This window comes from Mustela lutreola, chromosome 3 (genome assembly GCF_030435805.1).
Source record: "Mustela lutreola isolate mMusLut2 chromosome 3, mMusLut2.pri, whole genome shotgun sequence".
In the NCBI taxonomy this organism is placed as follows: domain Eukaryota; kingdom Metazoa; phylum Chordata; class Mammalia; order Carnivora; family Mustelidae; genus Mustela; species Mustela lutreola.
Genome location: NC_081292.1, coordinates 122,741,826 through 122,764,495, shown reverse-complemented (window position 1 = coordinate 122,764,495; position 22,670 = coordinate 122,741,826). Strand labels below are relative to the sequence as shown.

Sequence of the window (22,670 nt, the reverse complement as noted above, 5' to 3'; positions counted from 1 at the left end):
ACATGGGCTCCAGTGCAAATGCAGTGCTAATGATTTAAGTGTAAAGCAGAACATTTTTAAAAACCTTTATGACCTTGTGTTAAATCAAACTTATCTCTGACCAATATAGCCACCCAGGACTCAATCCAATATTAAGAAAATGCCTAACTTTAAAGTACTTTTTGGAGTACTGATTTCAGGCCAGATTTTACTAAATCAAAGAGTGCCAGTTTCCTTCATGCCAACATTACAATAAATCCCTCTGGAAGAGGAATAAAGACTGCTGAGAAATAACTGATGAGGCTTTTAATGTCAATAAATGTCATTTTGTGCCTCAGTATTGTGAGAGTTTCCTTTTCACAAATGGAAGAGGGGTTTTATAAACTCTCCTGTGAAAGGATGGGGATTTAGAGTTGGCATTAGTAGACCCTATAATAAAACAAATCCCTTTTTCAAGTCCCCCTTGAAGTGAAGAATGGCACTTGAACTTTTCATTTGGTAATATGTGGATTATAGCTATCCCTCCTCTTACCACTAAGGTGTGTGTCATCTTCTTTGCTATCTTTGTAAATATCCTACTGGGAGAAAGAGGAAGTGGAGAAGAATTGAGAAATAGCCTTTTGGCTTCATTAGACATTGCTTGATTAAAGATTTGGAAGGTGCTGTGAAAATACATTTAGTTTTCTGACAATCTTGTAAATGAAGCTCAACAAGTATGCACCAGAGTACTGATCAGATACTTGGGAGGAAGCTTTTACACAGCTGACAGATCCTGCTAATGAATCCTGGATTGGCACAATATTTAATTTGGCTTTCCTTATATACAGCAGGTATATAAGAATCAGCCACTAGCATGAGGTTGGAGATGTCATTTATTTGGCATATTGTGTTCATTAGTGTTTGTGACATATTCCAGCTTAAAATATTGTGCTAGTCAATGTATCTGTATTTATAAAAAAATCACTGGGCAATCTCTTGTAGGATTAGAATGTTAAATGGCATTTGTGAAAGAAAAAAATATGCTTGTAACTTCATTAGTTGTTTGGCTAAGGCTTCTTCCATTATTATTTTTTTTTAACTATAAAATTTGTATACTGCCAATGACTTTAGTTAGCTTCCTAAGTGGCTGCCAAAACCAAATAATCACATTAAACTCAAGGTGCACTATTTTACATATTCAAAGAACATAAAGAACACAAAGACCACAGAGCTGGGTTTCTTTATTAATGAAACTATCACTATAAGAAAGACTATAATGATACTAGGTTTAGCACTAATAGGAAAGAAAGACAAATAGTACTGTCTGTATTTAGGGAACAGTTTATACATTTGTGTCTACATTAATTTAACAGCATGATTTTCTGGGTTTCCAGGGACTAAAGCTATACATAGCAACAAAACAATTTTATGAAAATAATTTCCCCAATTAATTTACATAATTTAATTAATGTGCATAATTTACATAATTATTTTCATCTGCATGAAAATTAAGACTTAAAAATTACAACTTGAATAATTTGTTAGTAAAGTCATTCAAATATTAAAATATATGGTGTTTAAAATACCAAATACATTTATTAACTCATGACTCTCTACAGATCTTTAAGACTCTGAGATTTTGGAGGAAAGACTTTTAACTCCCCAAAGTACAGAATCTACTTCATACCATAGAATCATATGTATCCTTTCCCCATGACTGACAAAGCAAAAATGATATTTACAGACTTACACTGAGGGAGACATAAACCCTGAAATTCAAGGAGTGATTACAATAGTGATTAACTACCAAATTATTCTTAGTTCTTTTTTATTTCCACATTAATTAAATTTCAATGTAAGAGTTTTAGCTTTTAAAATGTACATATTTTAGTGTTTGCTAATATTTTTTATTTTGGTATGATTATCAGTTTTTCCCTTATACTTAATTAATACTTAATAATACTTAATACTTAAATTAAGTATATATATATTTATATAATATATAAATTAAGTATATTAATAAAAATTAATACTTAATAATACTTGATACTTAAATAAATTTAAGAGGTCTTTTTTCTATTTATGTAAAATATCTTACTCTATTTTCCATGCCTTTCATGGTCCCAATTTTGTGGCATGAGTTTCATTAAAAAAGATTTGCTTTTTAAACTTTATTATCAGTAGGTAATTTAAAAAACAGCATTTTCTTTAAGTAACTATAAGTATGCAATCAATATGATTAATTTTGGAGTCTTTCAAAATATTTTATATCAGCAGTAGCATTCTTTCTACCTAGAAGGTGATAGGATGAACCTCATCCTGATTTTTGGCTTCATAGCATGGCTACCAGATCTTGTTAAGTGATGTTGTCTGGAGTAAACTCGAGTTTAATGAGAATGAAGTATCCTGGAGTACCATTCATGTTTTCTTTTTGATGCCATTCTTAGACAACTGGGGGAAATTGGAAGAGATTGGGGAGCAAAATGGTTCAAAATCCCATGTCTGCAGCATACACATGGCTATTGTCTTGAGATACTGCTATAGACTCTCAAACGCATTTCCACATACTTTAAATCATTCTAAACATCAATCATGTAAAAATATTAGCTGTTACTTCATACAAGAGGAAATTTAGACTCACACAAAGTCCAACAAACAGTAAGTGTCAAAGTTCCATAAAATCTAGGACTCAAATCTATCTCTAAGGCCTTTGTCTTTTAAATTACAGCACCATTATATAGCTTCCTACCAAAAGCATATTAATATTTAATAAAATAAAATATTATGACAATATAGCATTATCAGAGTTTTAACAAACATCTCAAAAGTAAAAGAAACATATAAGTGTTTCTTTCTATACCAGCTAGAACCCCATGGGAGGCTAAAAATTATTCTAATAATGGGTTATGTACTCAAAACATTTTGGGAATTCTTATTTTGGAATTGCCTTAAAAGCCTACGACATTTTCTTTAAACTCAATGCTTTCAAATCTTGATTTCTACAGTGTAAATTTGATTTTTTTTTTTTTTTTTACATAATCAGAAGCCTTGTAGAGGTCAGATTTGTGAACGAAGTGATGGATTTGACTTGTTATTTTAGTTTTGATTTTCAAATTTTGAAACACATTTTAAGTAGTAGGTTGTATCCAAAGGTGTAAGTGAAATCTTTAAAAAATAGTTTTCTTAATATTACCAATAGTACATTAAGCTTGCTATTTATGTCTACCTTAATGGGTAGCTAACTTCATTTGGAGTTTTTAGGACTGAAGAATCATCCACAATTCCATTTTATCAGTGTGTATACATATATACGTATATATGTATACACACACACAAACATACACACACACTGATATATATTAAAAAAAGAGATTTTATATTTGAATATGTATAAGATATGCAGACTACATCTAACATATGCTTTATATCAAAATGTGCAGAATATATGCAGAGAGACACACTAACATGTCTTGTGTTTCAATTTTATGAAATACGAAGGTAGCCAATTTCAATCTAAATCATGCCAATCATTCATGTAACTTGGATGTTACATAGACTTCTCCTAAAGGAATGACTTCTGTTTCTTAGTGAATGAATATGAAGTGCAATTTGAGAGAGTCCAACTGCCAACCTACCCTACGAAGGAGGTCTAGCTTGCCTGTGGTCCACATCACTAGAGCAATCACCACTGCTTGAGAATGAATCAGACTACATTGTCCTTTATTTCTTTAAATACAAACTCTGCAGCCCATTAACTCACCTATTCCCACTTCCTGTCCCAAGTTTACAAGCCAAGTGTGCCCCTGCCAAAACCAAGCCAAACCAAAACAAAACAAAAACAACACAACAATTTGGGGTTAATAGTTCAATTAGATAAGAATAATTTAAAAATAAATTTGCCTGTGGAAATTTCTTTGTCCAGGTTCATATTAGATGGCTAATGGGATGAGGCGTTAACCAGTTTTGAGGGAGGCACATGTCACACAATGGTGTGAACACCCAATCATCATGCTTATGAATTACAAAGGATCCTGGAAATTACTTCTTAAAATTTTTTAAAGATTTTATATATTTATTTGAGAGAGAGAGAGTGGGGGGTGCGGTGCAAAGAGAGAGTGAGAAGCAGACTCTCTTCTGAGCAGGAAGCACATTGTGGGGCTCCATGCTCTGGGCTCCATCCCAGAACTCTGAGATCATGACCAAAGCCAATGTCTGCTACTTAACCACTGAGCCACCCAGAGGCCACCTGGAAATTACTTTCCTCTCTTTCTCTCTTCTTTCATCCTTGAGTCCCACTGCCCTCAAAGCCAAGAAGAAATATGTGGGTGGTGGGACAATGAGTCCTTATAAGAGGAAGGCTAAATTGGAAATAGCTTATGAAGAACCAAAATCAATCTCAAACTATCAGTTTAATTTTATAATCATGTTGTAGAATCATTAAAGAAGCTTGGTTGTTATCATCAAGATTTTTTTTTCTGGTTTAAAAGGTGAGAGGTTAATGGCTCATTTACTGAAGTATGCAGTTTTCTTTCATTTTTCACTTACAATTATCTTCACTTGTTTTAAAATGCAATGCAGTCTCCAAATGTATTGTAGTTATTCATTATTTCTGTCAATTAAACTTTCTAAATCATAGATTTAAATGAATCACAAATAAGCATTAATAGATTTCAATCACTGAATGCCTACTGCCTGGAAGTAATGAATGGGGCAGATTTACTTTGGAAAAATCTGGTTTTTTTGTGGCAGCTGGAGCACTGGGGCTCAGCAGATGTTAGTTTCTAAAAAGCTGGTATTCACTTTAGGAATGGACTCTGGATGTCGGTGTTGTCTTTCTCCACAGGATCAAATCGTCAGAGCAATGCCAATGCCAATATATTTTTGACTGAAACAGTGGTATCTTCATAAAGCATCTGTGTTCTGTAAGCACTTCAGTGTGGTGCCTAGGCTGCCTGATATCTTAAGGCAAAGTCATGATTTCTAAACAACAAGCCTTTGAGGTTTTCATAGGTAGATCCAATTTTAGATAAGTAACAAAAATTGTCCTTAAATTTAGTCTAAAAAATTACGGTGGTCTCATCAAGGAGACATAATGTTTACAAATGTAGAAAATTTCAGTTGTAATCATTATGATAACATTGTACACATATGCATTGTTTGTAAAATTAAAATCAGCAACTTTTTTTTTTTATATAGACTGCATTAGTTCTCTAGTTCACCAGACTCCATGATAACTGACGTCTCTCTAACACTTAGAATCCAGGTTACTATCCCGGGAGTGGTGTTATAATGAGGTTGTTGCCATAGAAACTTTGCAATCATTGACGCACTTTTACTATTGGAACTTAAATGCTATGGCAAATTTAGAATTTTAAATCATTTAGAAACAGAACAAATTCTGTGGCGATAGTGTATTATTCTTTCATCTGAAATAAACCACTTGGGAGAACTAATTATTTTGAAAATCGAAGAAAGGTGCTTAAAAGCACAGTGGTGCCATTTGAGATCTAAGGCTAAGAGAACAATTTGGTCAGGCAAATGCAGTTTATTGATAGAAATCCAGTGTCCGAGGAGCGCCTGGGTGGCTCGGTGGGTTGGGGCCTCTGCCTTCCACTCGGACCGTGATCCCAGGGTCCTGGGATCGGCCGTGCATTGGGCTCTCTGCACGGCAGGGAGACTGCTTCCTCCTCTCTCTGCCTGCCTTTCTGCCTACTTGTGATCTCTGTCTGTCAAATAAATAAATAAATAATCTTAAAAAGAAAAGAAAAGAAATCCAGTGTCAGAAAATCCCAGTGAATATCAGTTTGATTTGTGATTATTAATACTTAAAATAGCACGGATAATGTTTCATGCACGTGAAATAAATAAGCTTGCTAAGGAAGTATAGAAATGATAGATTGCCTGTCTTTAAACTACCAATTAACTATTAAATTTCTGTTTTGAGATTTAAGCAGAAAATATTTTATCCTCCAAATCATGTTACTATTATAAATGATTTGCCTCTAATGTTAAATACAGGCTTTAGAATAAAATGGGTTGTTTGCTTTATAGAATGTACTGCCCTGTGGTCACTATTCTAAACTACTGTTGCCCATTACCTTTTAAGGTAAAGCCCATTGGAGTAATGGGCATCAAAGGAAGATATGGATTAGAATATCTCAATAAGATCAAGTAACTGTGTTGAATCTGGTTTTGCATATGCATTACTGTTGAATAATGAGTTTTCCAACATTATGTATCATGGCATGTGACAGAAGATTACAGTTGACTATACTTATGTACTGGATATCAACTTGTGTTTTTCTCATTTTTATTCTATATGAATAATGTTTCCAAGCAGAAATCCACTAAGTTATTGCCAAGGAGCTAGTTTCCTGTTCATTTATTAAAGAATCACCCATCATGGCAAGAGTCAACACTATGTTTAGAGGAGAGAAGTGAGTTCTAATTAAGGAACATCCACTTGAATTAACAAAAGTGAATTCCAACTTTTGGAATTATATCTCTTTTGAAAATTATCAGTGGTGCTGTTTAGAGTGCATTTCTTTTTTGTTTTCTCATTTAGCCATGACTTAGTCCATTTAGATTGCCAAGAATAATATGAGGCCCCAAGTAAATTAAGATTGACTTAACTTTAAGATTGACTCTATAATTTCTCTCAATATGTTATTTGTCTATTTATTATAGCTCTACTTCTATGAGAGATAATAGCAAAAAGAGCAATTTTATCTATTTTACTAACTTTGCCCCTGTTAAAGACAATTTAGACTTTAGACTACAAAGTTCAGATTTTGTTTGTTCTGTATTTAATGTTACAAAGGGGTCTTAAAAACTTAAAATGAATACACATTTGAGTGTTTTTATGAAAAGAATAAAATATGTTCTCTAAGCTGAAAAGAAATTAAACAACCATTTTAAGAATTCTCAAATGGGCCAGTTTCCTGTAATATCTACTTCTAACTAATTATTAACACTGTGGAATAGTTTTGGTAATTTAGATATATTCTTTAAAATTCATCTATGCACTTTGAGCTATTGTAAACATTTTCCTTAATGTTTATGAATCCGATTGTTCTATTACAGAACATCAGAGATTTAAGATTCAGTGAGGTCTAAATATATGTGGCATTCTTGATGATGTCCTTGAAACTACTGAAAATATCTATCGAAAGCACATTTTTGACTTCTGATCCCAAGCAAATTTCCTTCTTCCTTTATCTTTGTCAGGTTAGAGTTAATGTGCTGAGGCAGAGGAATATGAGTAGGAGAATATCTATGTACTTTTTTTAAATCTATGTACTCTTGACTTGCTGATCTTGTTAGAGGACCATGCAAGATGACTTATTCTTGTTCTTCTAGAACATTAAAAAGTAAATAATTTAGATGGGGAAAATTATTAGACTTTGGTGCTTCATTTTCAGGGACTTGTAAGAAGAAAAATTGACACCAAGAGATTTATACTCATGACAAAATTGTAAAGAGAACAAGAAATACAAAAACTCAATCGGTTGTTTCATTATTTACATTTGCACATGATGTTTTTTTTTATCCTGAATGCCATATTTGAGTGCTTCAAAATGGGAATATAGAATCTTCATAAAGAATTACACGGCCAACTTCAAACAACTAACTTCTTAATTTAATGGCAATTATATGGTTTAAAAATGTACTTTCTTTTTGTGGCATATTTTTTTCAATAGATAGCCCTGTGTATACTGATATTAAATCATTTTGATGTCCTTCAAAATACATACTAGCTTACTTAAATTTTGAAATGTAGAGATTTGTTTAGCTCTACATTCAGCAACTTTAAAGTTGAAAAGTATCAAATATGATTTTCCAAATAATTTCTCAAATCAGTAACCTAACTTTAAAATGTTAATTGCTTAATCCAAATATTATGTGAAATTAATCTGTTGCTTTCCTTTTTGTATATGGGCTACATTGCAGAATAAAACGTGATTATTTCTTTATAAATAGTAATCAACTAAAAAATGCCTTGCTCATTTTTAAAATGGGTCAAAAGCATTTGAATGAAACATCATGGAGCCACATCACTTTAAAGAGAGTGAAGAACTTGAAGTTTACACTCATTATTTTTTTCAAACAGGTATGTTTGAAAGTTTTCTAATAAAATGGGTCCTGTTTGACACTATAAATAAGATATCATCCTTTCTCTCAAAGTGTTATATTCTAGTAGAAGAATATAAGTGGACTGAGTTAGTCTAGTGGTCTGTCTAAACATGCACATAAAAAATTATAATGATCAATAATTGCATAGTCACTCTGCCAGATTTTTAAAAAAGAGTTTACATCTGCTGTCATATGTGACTTCGTAAGGGCTCTATGGAATAGTAACATAAAGCTGATGCATTTTAAGAGTAAATGAGTTAATACAAACATTTACTTTCATAGCAAGGAATCAGGGACTGAATTGTGTGGTCAGGGACATTTCCCCCCCATCACAGTATGAGGCTGATGGTTCATTTATTGGAACAGATGGATTATAACATATGGTAAATGGTTACAAGCATAGTTAATATCACATTAGAAGATCAGAATTGGTACAAAAGGACCTTTGTAGAGTATACATTATTTGGGGATCATGTGAATAATGGAAATGATTGCTTTGCTTGTCAGGTTATGTCTCAGGATGGTCTACTTTCCCTATGCCTTACTTAGGATTCTTAGTGAGTTTATTTTCTGGGTAAACATTCTGTGGTATCTAGTTCTAGTGTGATAAAGAGCAAGGTTGTGTTCTTTGATTAGTCCATTGCTATCCCATCAAATTGTTAAGCTTCTCCCATAATAGCTTTTGCATAGAATATTATCAATAATGTCCCTGCCTTCTCATGGGGACAATGTGGCTTGAACTAGGTAAAACAAATCCATAGAGTTCTGTCAACTTTTCCAAAAGGGAATGTGAGTGTAATACAAGTGTTACTTATTTGGGTTTATAAAAAATAATTCTAGGGGCACTTGGTTGGCTTAGTTGGTTAAGCATCTGCCTTAGACTTAGGTTATGATCCTGGGTTCCTGGGACTTCTTGCTCAGTGGGGAGTCTGCTTCTTCCTCTCCTTCTGCTTTCTCTATCACTCTCTTCCTTTTTCTCTCAGATAAATAAAATACAATCTTAAAAAAAAAAGTCTAGTACAGAATGGATAGTTAAGTAGACTAAGATCTGGCACCTACCATGAATTCCAGTTAATGCCATCTTGGTTTTCTCAATTGTTGATATATAGGACTATTTTACAAGCACTTAATGGAACTACAAAATAATTTCATATTAGATCCCAAGTAATCTTGACATGGTAATGTCTTCCTGTTTCTTTGGGTTGGGTTCTAATCCAGAGAGGCTACACGAAACAGTTAACAACAAACATCTATTTTCTAATCTGCTTGTAAAAATGATCAGATATACAATATTGAAGATGTAACATTACATATATTAAATACTAAATGTTAGCATTTACTAAGCTCCTTTCCAATTCAAAGAAAAAAATATACATTGAAGGAGATGTTTTCTGATTTTAGGAAGGGTTAATTTGGAAACTGAATAAACATAAAAGATATTGAAGTATGGTTTAATGCCTGGAGCTTGTAATTAACTAAAACCTGTAATACCCCTATGAGAACTTATAGAATGTTTAAGTCATTGGTTTCGTCTAACTCATTTGTATGGTCACCTTAGTTGTTGCTTTGTTCTTAAATATAATGAAACAAAAATTTTAATTAAAGGATGCACACATACACATGCTATAGCTAAGTGGTGGTTTTATAAAGTATACCAGATATTTTAAGTACTTAATGAATATTAAGGAACTATAAACTATGGAGTCTATTGAACTACTGAGTCCCTTGGAATCAATTTACCCTACAGTAATGGTACATCACAGGTTCTTATTAAGGGATTTTTTTTTTTTTTTTTAACAGCTAGGTGCTAAAGAGGATGCTGTAGCAGAATATACATTTGGTAACTTACACTCTTGTGCATTGCTCCATGTCTTCCTAAAAACATATACACATCCCATTGTGAGTAGGTTCTAAAATATAGGGGTCCATCTGCTGATTTTAAAAAATACTTTTTATATATGCATATTGCATCCATTTTTCTGTTGTTCTCTCTGAACAGAAGACTCTTACCATTTTCATCAACATTTTACAGTTTGCAATTAACACACTGGTTACCTAACCATAGTACCTAAAGTTTGGCTAATTGGTTCAATTCACATAAATGCTACAAATATTCACTGCAGTGTAGCAGCATATCGGTATATTTAAGGTAGAAGAAACACAGCATCCAATGAAATCTTTATTAAATTCCTTCCTGAATTATTTTCTCCTGTTTTTTAAGTATTCCTTTAAATACTTATAGAATCCCAAAATTTTAGTATGGGAAGGCAACTTACTCACCTTAAGTTATAGTGTATTTTTGTTACTTTATTTTAAACTAATAAATAATATAATATTACTAGTAATGCTATAGTCTAAAATAAGCATGTTGAATGAAATGTTTTGAATCTACTTTCTATGCCTACTAGGACTGATGATTCTTTTTGCTAACTGAAAGTACAATTCAATATTTAAGGATTTTACAACAACATTAGGTCATGTGGTCCCTTATAATGTCAATCTTGCATAGTCTGTGACCACCTTAAACTTCAGTTTATCTTTGTAGGACCCAAACAAAGGTGGATGGAACACTGAAGCCTATTTCAAACACAAAGTCATAATCAAGGAAATATCAGTGCAACAGCCAAAAGTTATGGAAAAGGAGTTTAAATCATTGCCTATCTCTTGAAGAATTAATAATAGTTGCCTAACCTGCACCATATCTTCTTGAGAGTCACTTTCAAATTCTTCCTGCTCCCATTGTAGAAATTAATCACTTGTATGGTATCTGCTCTGTAACTCTCCCACCTTTTTTTCTTATTTTTTTTTTAAGATTTTATTTATTTATTTGACAGACAGAGAGATCACAAGTAGCAGAGAGGCAGGCAGAGAGAGAGGGGGAAGCAGGTTCCCTGCTTAGCAGAGAGGCCCATGCGGGGCTCGATCCTAGGATCCTGAGATCATGACCTGAGCCGAAGGAAGAGGCTTAACCCACTGAGCCACCCAGGCGACCCTCTCTCTCCTTTCTTGTGATGAATTCTCCTAACATGTTCTTTCATCTGGCCAAAATACAGGTTTAGTTTTCCAAACACCCCTGCGCTGCCAGCATGCATCACAAAACACACACCTTCCTGGGTATGTGCTCTGTTCACCCCAGTAGGTCCTTTCATGTCCACTCTCTTGCCTTTCTGGCTTTTCTAGTTCTGTGGTTCATACATTCAATGACCATGTAAATATGGACAGTGGAAAGAGGAAAAGATTTTCAACACTATATTTTGTTTTACCTGTTAGATTTAATTTCTTGGCCTCCTCTTACGCTTTTTTTTTAAAGATTTTATTTATTGGGCGCCTGGGTGGCTCAGTGGGTTAAGCCGCTGCCTTCGGCTCAGGTCATGATCTCAGGGTCCTGGGATCAAGTCCCGCATCAGGCTCTCTGCTCAGCAGGGAGCCTGCTTCCTCCTTTCTCTCTCTCTCTCTCTCTCTGCCTGCCTCTCTGCCTACTTGTGATCTCTCTCTGTCAAATAAATAAATAAAATCTTTTTTTTTAAAGATTTTATTTATTTATTTGACAGAGAGAGATCACAAGTAGGCAGAAAGGCAGGCAGAGAGAGAGGGGAGGCAGGCTCCCTGCTGAGCCCGATGCGGGGCTCAATCCCGAGACCCTGAGATCAGGACCTGAGCTGAAGGCAGAGGCTAACGCCACCACTGAGCCACCCAGGTGCCCCTCTCGGCTTTTTCAAGAGCTTCTTGCTCTTAAAAAGGGAATGATCTGCACTAATGACCCATTCTTTTTTTTTTTTTTGTTAGTTTTTTGTTACACTAAAGTGGGATGAAGGATGATTTTATGTAATGGCCTACATAAGATATTTTTCATTCATTTTGGGGTCAATAAAGTGATTCTGCTCTCAAGGAACTTAATAAATAGCTGATTAGGGACTGTGGAAAGAAAGAGAAAGTGAAATTGCCCTTGTTTTCATGGAACTCATGGTCTACTAGAAAATATAATATTTGCATTATAATTATCAGTAATGAGTTTTAGTTACTTCAGAAGGAATGTAGACGTGGTAGCAAAATGAATAGGGCATTCAGAGACGTTCTGATTTGGATGAGGAAAAAAATCAGACTTATGACTGATGGAATATGAAAATGTAAGACAGAGTATTTAGAGATGGTGAGAAAAGTGCAGCACATTTTGCAGATGGTAATGCACGCATGGTCCATGTAAATGGCCTCTGAGCTTTTATGTGCTTTTAGTATTAGAGCATAGATAGTTTATAACTGTGTTTTCCTATATATGTTTCCAAAATAAATGTAGAGAAATTATCATGGCAGTTTTAGTAGGAAAATAATGTATGTCTGGAAATTCAGATGAAAAACTGAACACTTATTCAGATTAGAAATTGCTATTGGGGCACCTGGGTGGCCCAGTCGGTTAAGTGACTGACTCTTGATTTTGGCTCAGGACATGATCTCAGGGTACTGGGATGGAGCCCTATATAGAGTTCTGCACTCAGCAGGAAGTCTGCTTGATATTCTGCCCCTCCTTCCACCCCTCCCTGGTTCTCTCACTCTCAAATAAATAAATCTTTTAAAAAATTGCTGTTAATACTTGTTTGTTAATAGTTGTTGGAAAACTTAATCATATTTACCATCTCATATACCCATAACTATGCATATATAGTGTTTTTTCACTGACCTTTTATGTTTATACCTTTGAAAGCTATAGAATTTATAAAAATCCTATGTAGAAAAGATACAGGACTTTATAAATTTACACAAATTCTCAAAGGAGTTAGACTTTATTTTTTAATCCACTTCATGATTGTTTATGCTTCCTTACCTGAAGGTCATTGGACTTCACTGTTTATTATTTTCCATTATTTTCTAAAAGTAATTTTTATAAGGTACCTTCTCACAAGGTTATGAACCTTAAGGACAATATTGAGAAAAGTACCTAAGTATGTGTGGTGAAATATCAGGGTAAGCAAATAGATACTATGTATAATTTATATGAGAATACTAAAATGTAAAAAAAAAAAAAATGAAAGTCTGAATCTATAGAAGTTAGCACTTTTTCTCAATATTCAGATTTAGTTACCAGCCAGCAAGTATTTATTTGTAAATAATTACTAAGAATTTATTAAGTAATTAGGCACTTTCTCAAAAGATAAGGGAGCCAAAGATCAGCTGCACAAAACAGAAAATCTTTCTCAGAATGCTATATGCAGAGGACATTAAATTACACATGAAATAAGACACCTGAAGGATCAATCTAGAGATGGTACTGGAGCTCATTGATGACCCATATTCTTTTTATTCCGTTTCCTTTCCATCCTCAGTATTGACTTTCATTTCCCTGCTTTTTACTTGCTGGAGGGAAGGAGGAAGGAAGAAGAAAGGATAGCAGAAGGGAATTTCTCAGAGTAGCTCTGTCATTTATCATGGAAGGCACATTTTTCTAGAATCTCTCCAAAATTCTTCTAACATTTCATCGGTTAGAATTAGGTCACATGCTCATTCCTAGCTGTGAGAGAGGCTAGGAAGAGAGTTTCTGGAAAGGGGGTATGTACTAGTCATAACTTGCTTAGACCAATTGCAATGTATCCTTTTGGACTGAATGCTTTTTCTTCCTAAATAAAGATGGAGTTTTGATTTGAAAGAAAAGGTATCAAAGGTGGGCATTGGTGGCATGGGGTAGGGACAGTGAGTTGGTTAATGTCTGGTATCTTTCCTGTAGAGATAGAAAACCACTTTCTCATAGCTAAATTGCAGAACTGAGTCCTGAATTCAGATCTTTAGATGCAAGTCCAAATGCTCTTCTCATAAACCTAAGAGGTTTTAAAGGAAAAGTTTGGGTGATTTTTTCTTCAGGACCTTATTTTCAGAGGACTTATCTATACTTTTAAAAAGCATAATTTTCAGTTTTTACTTACTTTCCAAAATTCAAATCAAATAAAAGCAACCTTACTCTTTATTATGAGATGTATAGAGAACAGGATCCAGATTGATCACTAATAGCACCTATCACATTGCGAAATGGTGACAGTGTGTTTTCCAACTTCACAGTGTTTCTTAAACACTTCCATTTAACATATAAATACTTTTGCCAATGTCTAAAAAATGAGCTTTCCTCTGAAAATAGAAGTGTTAAATAAATATGAAATGACATTTATACTTCATTTTAAAAATGAACAGTCTTCTTACTTAATTCTTTGCTTACAGAGCAGGTGATTAGAGAAGATAATCTAGGTAGTGAAGGCAGATTTCACTTAATGGTTAATCAAAAATAAAACATAACCAATGAGAATTTTCAAGGAAATCCATATAGAATTTTTAGCCTCATCTAAGAAGTTACTGTAATTATATCTTTTCTTTAAGGGAATTTGTTGGAGTAAAACTAAAATTGTTTTTAAATTAAATAAGGTATTTTATATTAGTAACATATAACATATCTAGATATTTCTCTAGCTTCTAATATTAATGCATTTTTTACATAAATGAACTGTAGTAATTGCCTAGAAACCATACATCCACTTAAAGTCTTGAAAGGTGAAATTTTTATATGATGAAATTCCCCTAGAGGCTAAGAATAAGTTAGGAACAAGAATACCAAGTGGATAGTACTTTGTGTTCTAGTTCATTTTTCATTAAGTCAACTTGCATATTCTGGTTTTATAGTTCCATATGATTCATATAAATAATTCACACACTTGGTTCAAAGTGTGGAAATAATTGGTGGGAGATTATCTGGAGTATTTTGGTTTCCAGTGGTGAATACCTTTTTTATAACATAAAATCTTGAGTATTTTTTAAAATATCAGATTCTCCTTATCTTTCCTATATATAATTATTTTCATCTCTGTGCCCACAGTGCTAGTATGATTGGCAGGATAGAGAAGAGAGAGTATAGGGTTTGAGTTGGAAAAGACTTTGTTCTTAGACACAAATCTGAGCCTATTTTGTCAACTTTTAAAATGGTGGTGATCACAGCTCAATTACAAGGCTGTTTTGGGGATTAGAGATAACACAGGTAAAGGGTATCTGATCCTCATAACTTGAAACTGAGCTGTTATCATTACCATTTACAAGTTAGGAAACCAAGGCTTAGAACTATGTGTATAGTTGTTATTTGTAAATAAAAAAATGGTTTAAAGCATTTATAAATACGATTTTCAACTTTGCCTTGTTTCTGACAGAGATCAATTTTTTTGAATCAGTGATAAATGAAATTATGCTTTACTTTATTTTATTTATTTATTTATTTTTAGAGAGAGCAAGTGAGTGTGCACAAGTGGGGGATGGGGTAGAGGGGGAGAGAGAATCTTAAGTAGGCTCCCAGCTCAGCATGGAGCATGATACAGGGCTCGTTCTCACCACTGTGAGATCATGACCTGAGCCAAAATCAAGAGTCAGATGCTTAACCAACTGAGGCACCCAGATGCCCCTATTTTTAATATAATACAAAAAGAATAGTTTTTCATCTTTACACATTTTCTCCTTATCCATATAGATGGGAAAATACATCTAGCACCTTGCTTTTTTTGTGATAGAAACTCACAGATAAACATTTTGGATATATGATGAATGTCATGTGATACATGACTAAAAGCATGTCTGACTATGAAAGATATGAGAAAAAAAAAAAAAAAAAAGGACAAAACCAAAAAAGCAGAAGACAAACACCACACCAAAAACCAAACGATGAAACCAAATCCTCTTTTCTGAAAATAGAAGAGTGGTAATCCCCTTTTATCCATGGTTAAGCTTTCAAGAGTTTCAGTTATCTGTGGTCAACCATGGTCCTGCAGCAGACAGTCCTCCTCCTGACTTGTGATTGGAAGGTCAGTAGTAGCTTATGCTATGTCATGGCGCCTACATCATTCACTCACTTCATCTCATCTCACAGGCATTTTATCATCTCCCATCATCAGTATAATACAGGAAGATATTTTGAGAGAGACCACATTCACATAACTTCTATTATAGTGTAATTGTTATCTTTTATTATCAGTTATTGTTGTTAATCTTTTACTGTGCCTGATTTATAAAGTAGACTTTTTCAGAGGTATGTAGGCATAGGAAAAAGCATTGTATATATAGGGTTCAGTATCATCTACAATTTCAGGTGTCCACTGGGGGTCTTGGAACATGTCTTCTGTGGATAAGGGAGGACCACTTTATTAGATAAATATGAACCTTAGTGTATAATACTGATAACTAATTTGATAACTGCCTTAAAATATATTCTCAAACATGGTATTCTCACAAATATATTCTCTTGAACAGGCTTAAACTTTGCTTCTTTTATTATGCCAGTTAAACTTAATTTTTTTTTAATTGGATTCATATGTCACACTCCTCCAAGGTGATTATTGGTTCCCTGCTGCCTATAGAGTGACAATTAAACTTCTATTGCACTTGAGTTACATTATAATCTCCCATCAACTCATTATTCTTTTTCCTTTCTCAGGCTCTATTTGTCCATGTCCTTGCTCCTGTCCTATAGTTCCCTCCTTCTCTCCAAAGTATTTAAAATATCAGACCTGACCTGTTTGTACTCATTCTGTTCCTGAAGCATCAAAGCATAGAATCCCCTTTCTTCACATACCAACCTTTCAAAATACATTAAAGCTGCAAATATTTTCGCAAAGCTCTTATCAGTCCTTTTACATTTTTATAATTTTTGTTTCTTTTCAGTTGTAAGACATTTTGAATCTATACACTGTTTTATAGTTATATCTGTCTTACACATGAATATACAAATACCATTAGGAAAGCCATATTCTATGATTTCCTATGTGCTTCACAGTGTCTATCAGAGGATATTGTAGATCCTCAATAAATAATTACAGAATGAACTAAAAATTAATGTAATATTGTTGCATGACTAATGCTTTTATCTTCTTGGCACAGTCTTCTCTTTTAAAATAATGTAAGCTCCATGCTTTGAGGGTTTTTTCTGTTATGTTCACTAATGTATTCCTAGTACCTAAAAAAGTGTCTGCAACATAGAAGGCACTCAACATTTCTTGACTATATCAATACATTTATCTGTATAAGTCAAATAATCATTAAAGAGATATGCTAATTGGACTATTTCATTAAAAATTGATGTTTTAAAAATAGTAATAAAATATTGACAGACTGTTTGATCATCTGTGACTAATGTTTTTATGGGGTTAGAGGGAGGGAGTCCTGATTTGAAAGAATATTAAAAGAACTAAGGCTAAAGTACTACCTAAATCTAAGCATCAGAGGATGTTATTGAATTATACTTTACTACACCTCAACAAGTAGAGTTTTCACTCACATCTATGGCTTATATTTCCTATTTTAGTTATTCTAATTCTTCATATACCATTTACAATGCAACACTCATCACAAGTTAGACAATGTACTGAAATCAGCTAATATTTTATATACACTAAATGCAGTTGGGAATATTTATTTAGAACTGATTGCTGAGACAGAAATAGATGTTTAGCCCAATTATGTTTCTTGTGAATCATAGCTAATGTAGGTATCCTATCCTTAACTTTTAAATATCAGGCAGTATTAACTGATATCCTTGATGGAGAATTTTGAAAATGGGCATGGATGAATTTTGTTCTATGGAATAGTTATTTTTCAATGGAGACACACACACACACACATCCTTAAATTAAAAATTAAAAATTAAATTAAAAATATATATAACCTTAAATTAAAATCTTAAAATTAAAAAAAAACATATATAGCCTTAAATTAAAATGTTAAGGCACTGAGAGTGTCAGAACTGTAAGGAAAGCTATAAAAAATCTTTTAGTGAATTACTTTTGATATATGAAAAATTACTTACTAATTTGCATGTTCTGCACAATTTGATTTTTGTGTATATGAACATATTTTATACTCATACATATTCTTCAAACAGAATGAGAGAAAAATAAATTAATATCTGAGTACTTAATTTTGAAACTAGTTTGTAAAAGGTCATTTCAGGCAGGAAGAGATAGTGTTCCTATAAAGTACAGCTTGCTATCTGTGTGCTAATTGAGCTTATCTCTTGCCTGAAACAGAATTATCTGTTCTTAGGCTTAAGAAAAGCAGCTATATTCAGTACAGTGGTATTTTCAAAAGATCTAGCTTGGTAGACACTTTATCTTTCTCTGTGGTTCCTTGTCTTTGTTAGGCAGAAAAGAATTACATGGTATTATTCTTAATTTGCTGAAAAGGTGTGATATTTTAGTAATGAAATGAAAATGATTGCTGGAATATGTTTACATGCTAATAAGTGGCAGAGACTTAGAGGGAAAAAATACTCCCAGAGTTTTGTTCTTATAATTCCTCTTTGGAGATCTGTACTGAAATAGCTTGCCCTTTTGTTGTAATTCATGTAAATAATCCTAAACATTGCATTTACATTCTCTCTCTTTCTTAAAATATTTATTTATTTATTTGAGAAAGGAAAAGCATGATCAGGGGAGGGGCCGAGGGAGAGGAAGAGAGAGAGAATCTTGGACTGACTCCTCCTGACCATGGACCCTGAGGTGGGGCTTGATCTCAAGAATCTGAGATCATGACCTGAGCTGAAATCACGGTCGGATGCTTAACCTACTGAGCCACCCAGGCACCCCTAGAGTCTCTCTTTTTCTAAAATATATTCTTGAATTTTTTTTTAATTTTTAAAAATATTTTATTTATTTATTTGACAGAGAGAAATCACAAGTAGGCAGAGAGGCAGGCAGAGAAAGACGGGGAAGCAGGCTCTCCACTGAGGAAAGAGCCCAATGCAGGGCTTGATCCCAGGACCCTGAGATCATGACCTGAGCCAAAGGCAGAGAGGCTCAACCCAATGAGTCACCCAGGCCCCCCATTTTTTTTTAACTTTTTAAAATTAACATATAATGTAGTATTAGCCCCAGGGGTACAGGTCTGTGAACTGCCAGGTTTACATACTTCATAGCACTCACCATAGCACATATAGTCTCTTAAAATTACTACCAGGTAAGACTAGTCAAGCCTGCAGAATCCTAGGTATATATGAAGCTCAGATCAAGTAAAGGGTAGTTTATTGAAAACAGTATAAAAGGAAGGTTATTTAACTTGTCGTCTCCATCCTAACCTGCCATTTCTTTTTCCCCACCTAGTCCATAAGAAATGTTATCTGAGATAATTTGCCAATTATCATAAACTCCCATACCCACCATTGAATAAATATTCTGGAAGTAGAAACGTAAAAGAGAAAGATAGAGGGCTCCATGCTACTCATTCTTGACCATCCTTATTGAAACAAGATAGCTCTTGTTACACAACAAAAGAATCGGCTTTGAGTTCAACCAAGCTAATGAGAGGTTAACACTTGGAATGTGGGAAATCACAGAAGAGTAATTAATCAGATTGTGCAAAAGGGGAACAGAAGGGATGGGAAAAATATTTTACAAAGGCAAAAAAGGGGGGGGGAGTGAAAGGAAATTGCTTTTTTGATCAAGGTGAGAGTAACTTTGTTACATTAGTATGGGACACCTGGGTGACTCAGTCGGTTAAGCATCCAACGCTTGGTTTCCAGCTGAGGTCATGATCTCCGGGTCCTAGGATGGAGCCCTGCACTGGGCTCTGTGCTCAGCAGGGGGTTTGCTTGAGGATTCTCTCTCCCTATCCCTCTGCCACCCCTGCCCCCACACACTCTCTGTCTCTAAAATAAATGCATAAATAAATAAATGTTTAAATCTTAAAACAACAACAACAACAACAACTTTGCTGCATAAATATGAGCTTGTATGCAATCTGTCTACACTACCTAGAATGTAGGATTGACAGATAAAATACAGGATACCAGTCAAATTTGAATTTCAGATAAGTATTTGTTGTTTATCTAAAGTTCAAATTTAGCCTAGACTCGTGTATTTTTATTTACTAAGTCTGGCAACCCTATCTGAAGGAAGACACATTGTTTTTTTGTAAAAATGTCCTCCCCTGATATTTTCTGTATAACACCACAAACAAGGGGAAAGTGTCACTGGAAGATCCATTTCTAAGTACCCTAAAAGCATCTGTTTCTAAGGACTAACATCTCTTTTTGAGATATGTTATGCAAAAAGGTTGAATAATACCATCACATTTTCACCCTTCAAAAATGACGCATTCTGGCTCGTGCTGAGATACTTCTGAATACACTAAGGGCTTTATTAGTTACATAAGGGATCCTGTTTTGATGCAGCTTTTAATTTCCTTAGCATCCAGATCACCTGTAAAAGGTTAAAGGGTAACTAATAGCATAGCCACTGAGTAGGGACTGGCAGAATAGAGTTGATCAACTAGTGGCTTCTGGACATGCGTGACCAAAGGTCCAAAGGAGGGTAGTGTAGTCTAGTGGCTTCAGGCCTGTCCTGGATAACTGTCCAATCATAATTTACCCTTAACAAATACATAGTGCTTTATTTACATGGTCAGGCTCTACTTAAATATAATTTGAGGTATTGAACATATGAGTAAAATAGTAATAGAAGACAAATTAATTAGGACATTGCAATAAGCTCACCGACAGCCATAGTGCATGTGGGTAAGCTTTCACAAACACACAAAGATGGATCTCTCTACTAGGTGCCTTTATTATCATGAAATAATAAGATGTCCTAGAAAAGATACATATATGAATATGTAGCATAAGACAAAGAAAGTGATTCGTACTTAATATAAGCTTTATGCTTGTATATAATTGTATTCATGGAGCAGTGTCTTGAGTTCCTGGCTCTTTATAGATACTCAATAAATTATTTATTGAATGAATAGATACATATCCTATCTTCAGTGAGTTCACAGTCCAGTGGAGTAGGTGGATGTAGAAAGGTATAAAAATAGTACATTCTTACTGGTGCCATGCTACTATGGGAGAAGAGAGGGGGCACATATAATCATCCATGTGGGGAGCTAGAAAGGCATTCTGAGAAAAATGGATCTTTGCACTACGTGGAGTTACTTAAGGAAAACGAGGTGAACAGATGGAGACGATGTAGAAGGAGAGATCATAAGCACAAGGCTGGATGTGAAAAGCCCTGCAAATGTTGTGAACATCACTGAAGCAAATACTTCGGAGGTATAAATTTTAATGCAGAGAGGACAGAAAACCGAAGACCAGAACTTAGAAGGCCTCATTTCATGTCAGACCAAAGAGCTTGGACTTTATTCTTTAAGCCACTGGGAATCATTCATAGATTTTAAGCAGGGCCTAAAAAGGTCAGATGTGCAGTTTAGTTGGAGCATTTTTGCCAATTATGTGGCGAATGAATCTGAAAGGGGCCAAATTGCAAGGAAGAGGACCAGGTAAGAAACTATGTACTAATGTAAATATGAAATGATAAAGTTGGGAAGGCTGTTGGTAAAAGTGGTTGGTTGAGGGGAGAAGTGGGCAGGTTGAAGAAATATTACATAGAGTGAAATGGGAAGTCCTTGGTGATCAGTTCAATGCATAAACCAGGAATGCAGAGATGTCTAGTACCAGGTTGGATGTATGACCATGAATATGTGAGGAGAAGTCTAAGTTGGGAAGTTGGAACAAATTAATTAACCTTCGTCAACTTAGATTAAAACCCTGAGTTCGTATGGGATCACTTTGAGGAGTATTGACGCAAATGGAGAGGAGAGGCTAAGAAATAAATGGAAGGCTAGAAAATGTCAAAATTGAACATTCAGGTGGGGGAAGATGAGGAGAAGGGAAGGGGGGAGGGGATTAGGTAATGATCGGGGGGAGAGAGGGAAAACAGAATAGTGTGAATCACGAAAACAACAACATAAAAAAAGTTGACATATCAATAATGGTGCCAGATAGAACACAGAGATTCTGCAAGAGATATCTTCATCCAAATCTTTTCCAGAATATCTTTATAACACAAAACTCAACGTAAATTCATTTAATTTTCTCACTCCTGTTTGGAGAACAGATTTTAAATTGGAAAGATCTTGTCCCAGACTAGTCATGACATTTGATAAAGATTTTTTGCCCTGTTTAATGTACAGTCTAGGAAAATTTCATAATGAACTGATTAGAATTTAAATGATACCTGTTTTAAAACATTTTTTTAATACTGCATATATTTATAGGACAGATTATTCAAGTTCCTAAGTCTATCAGGAAATTAATTTACAGTTTAAAATGAAATAAATATATACTATGTCTGTGTCTAAATTCCTCAAGAGAGAAATTATATTCTATCAAGCATAAAATACATACTTAAATATTATCTGTTTACACATGGTTACATGATAAACTCTAAGAGCCTTTTCAGAAACATTATGGGATATCCATTAAATGAAAGAAAATGTACTGCATTCCTGCAAAAGAAGATGCTTTCTGATTTCTGAATTTAATAACACTTTATAGAGACTGTACATTTAAGGACCAGTAACCGAGCAGGAGAGAAGTTCACTGGGAAGGAAATCGAGGAGAGATCAGGAGAGCTGGGTGTGAGGAAGGGTTAGAAAAACCAACAGTGTTTGTACTACAATTCTCATGGGGTTGGAAGTGTGACGCTAAGACAGAAGATTCTACATGATTTATTTATTTGACACATAACCCCCTGGCCACTTGTGTTCTCAGAAACTTCTTGCTGGACATTTCCTTC

The 22,670-nt window shown here is 34.2% G+C and overlaps 1 protein-coding gene and 1 non-coding gene across 2 annotated transcripts in view; one reads left to right on the top strand and one right to left on the bottom strand.

The window, feature by feature from the left end:
* The window catches only part of LRP1B (LDL receptor related protein 1B), a 2,000,743-nt gene that overhangs the window by 27,426 nt on the left and 1,950,647 nt on the right, over window positions 1-22,670 (top strand). The gene's annotated exons all lie outside the window — the stretch shown is intronic.
* On the bottom strand, window positions 3,886-3,988 carry LOC131828461 (small nucleolar RNA U13). The gene has a single exon (XR_009352467.1). It is a non-coding gene; the product is annotated as a small nucleolar RNA U13 (small nucleolar RNA).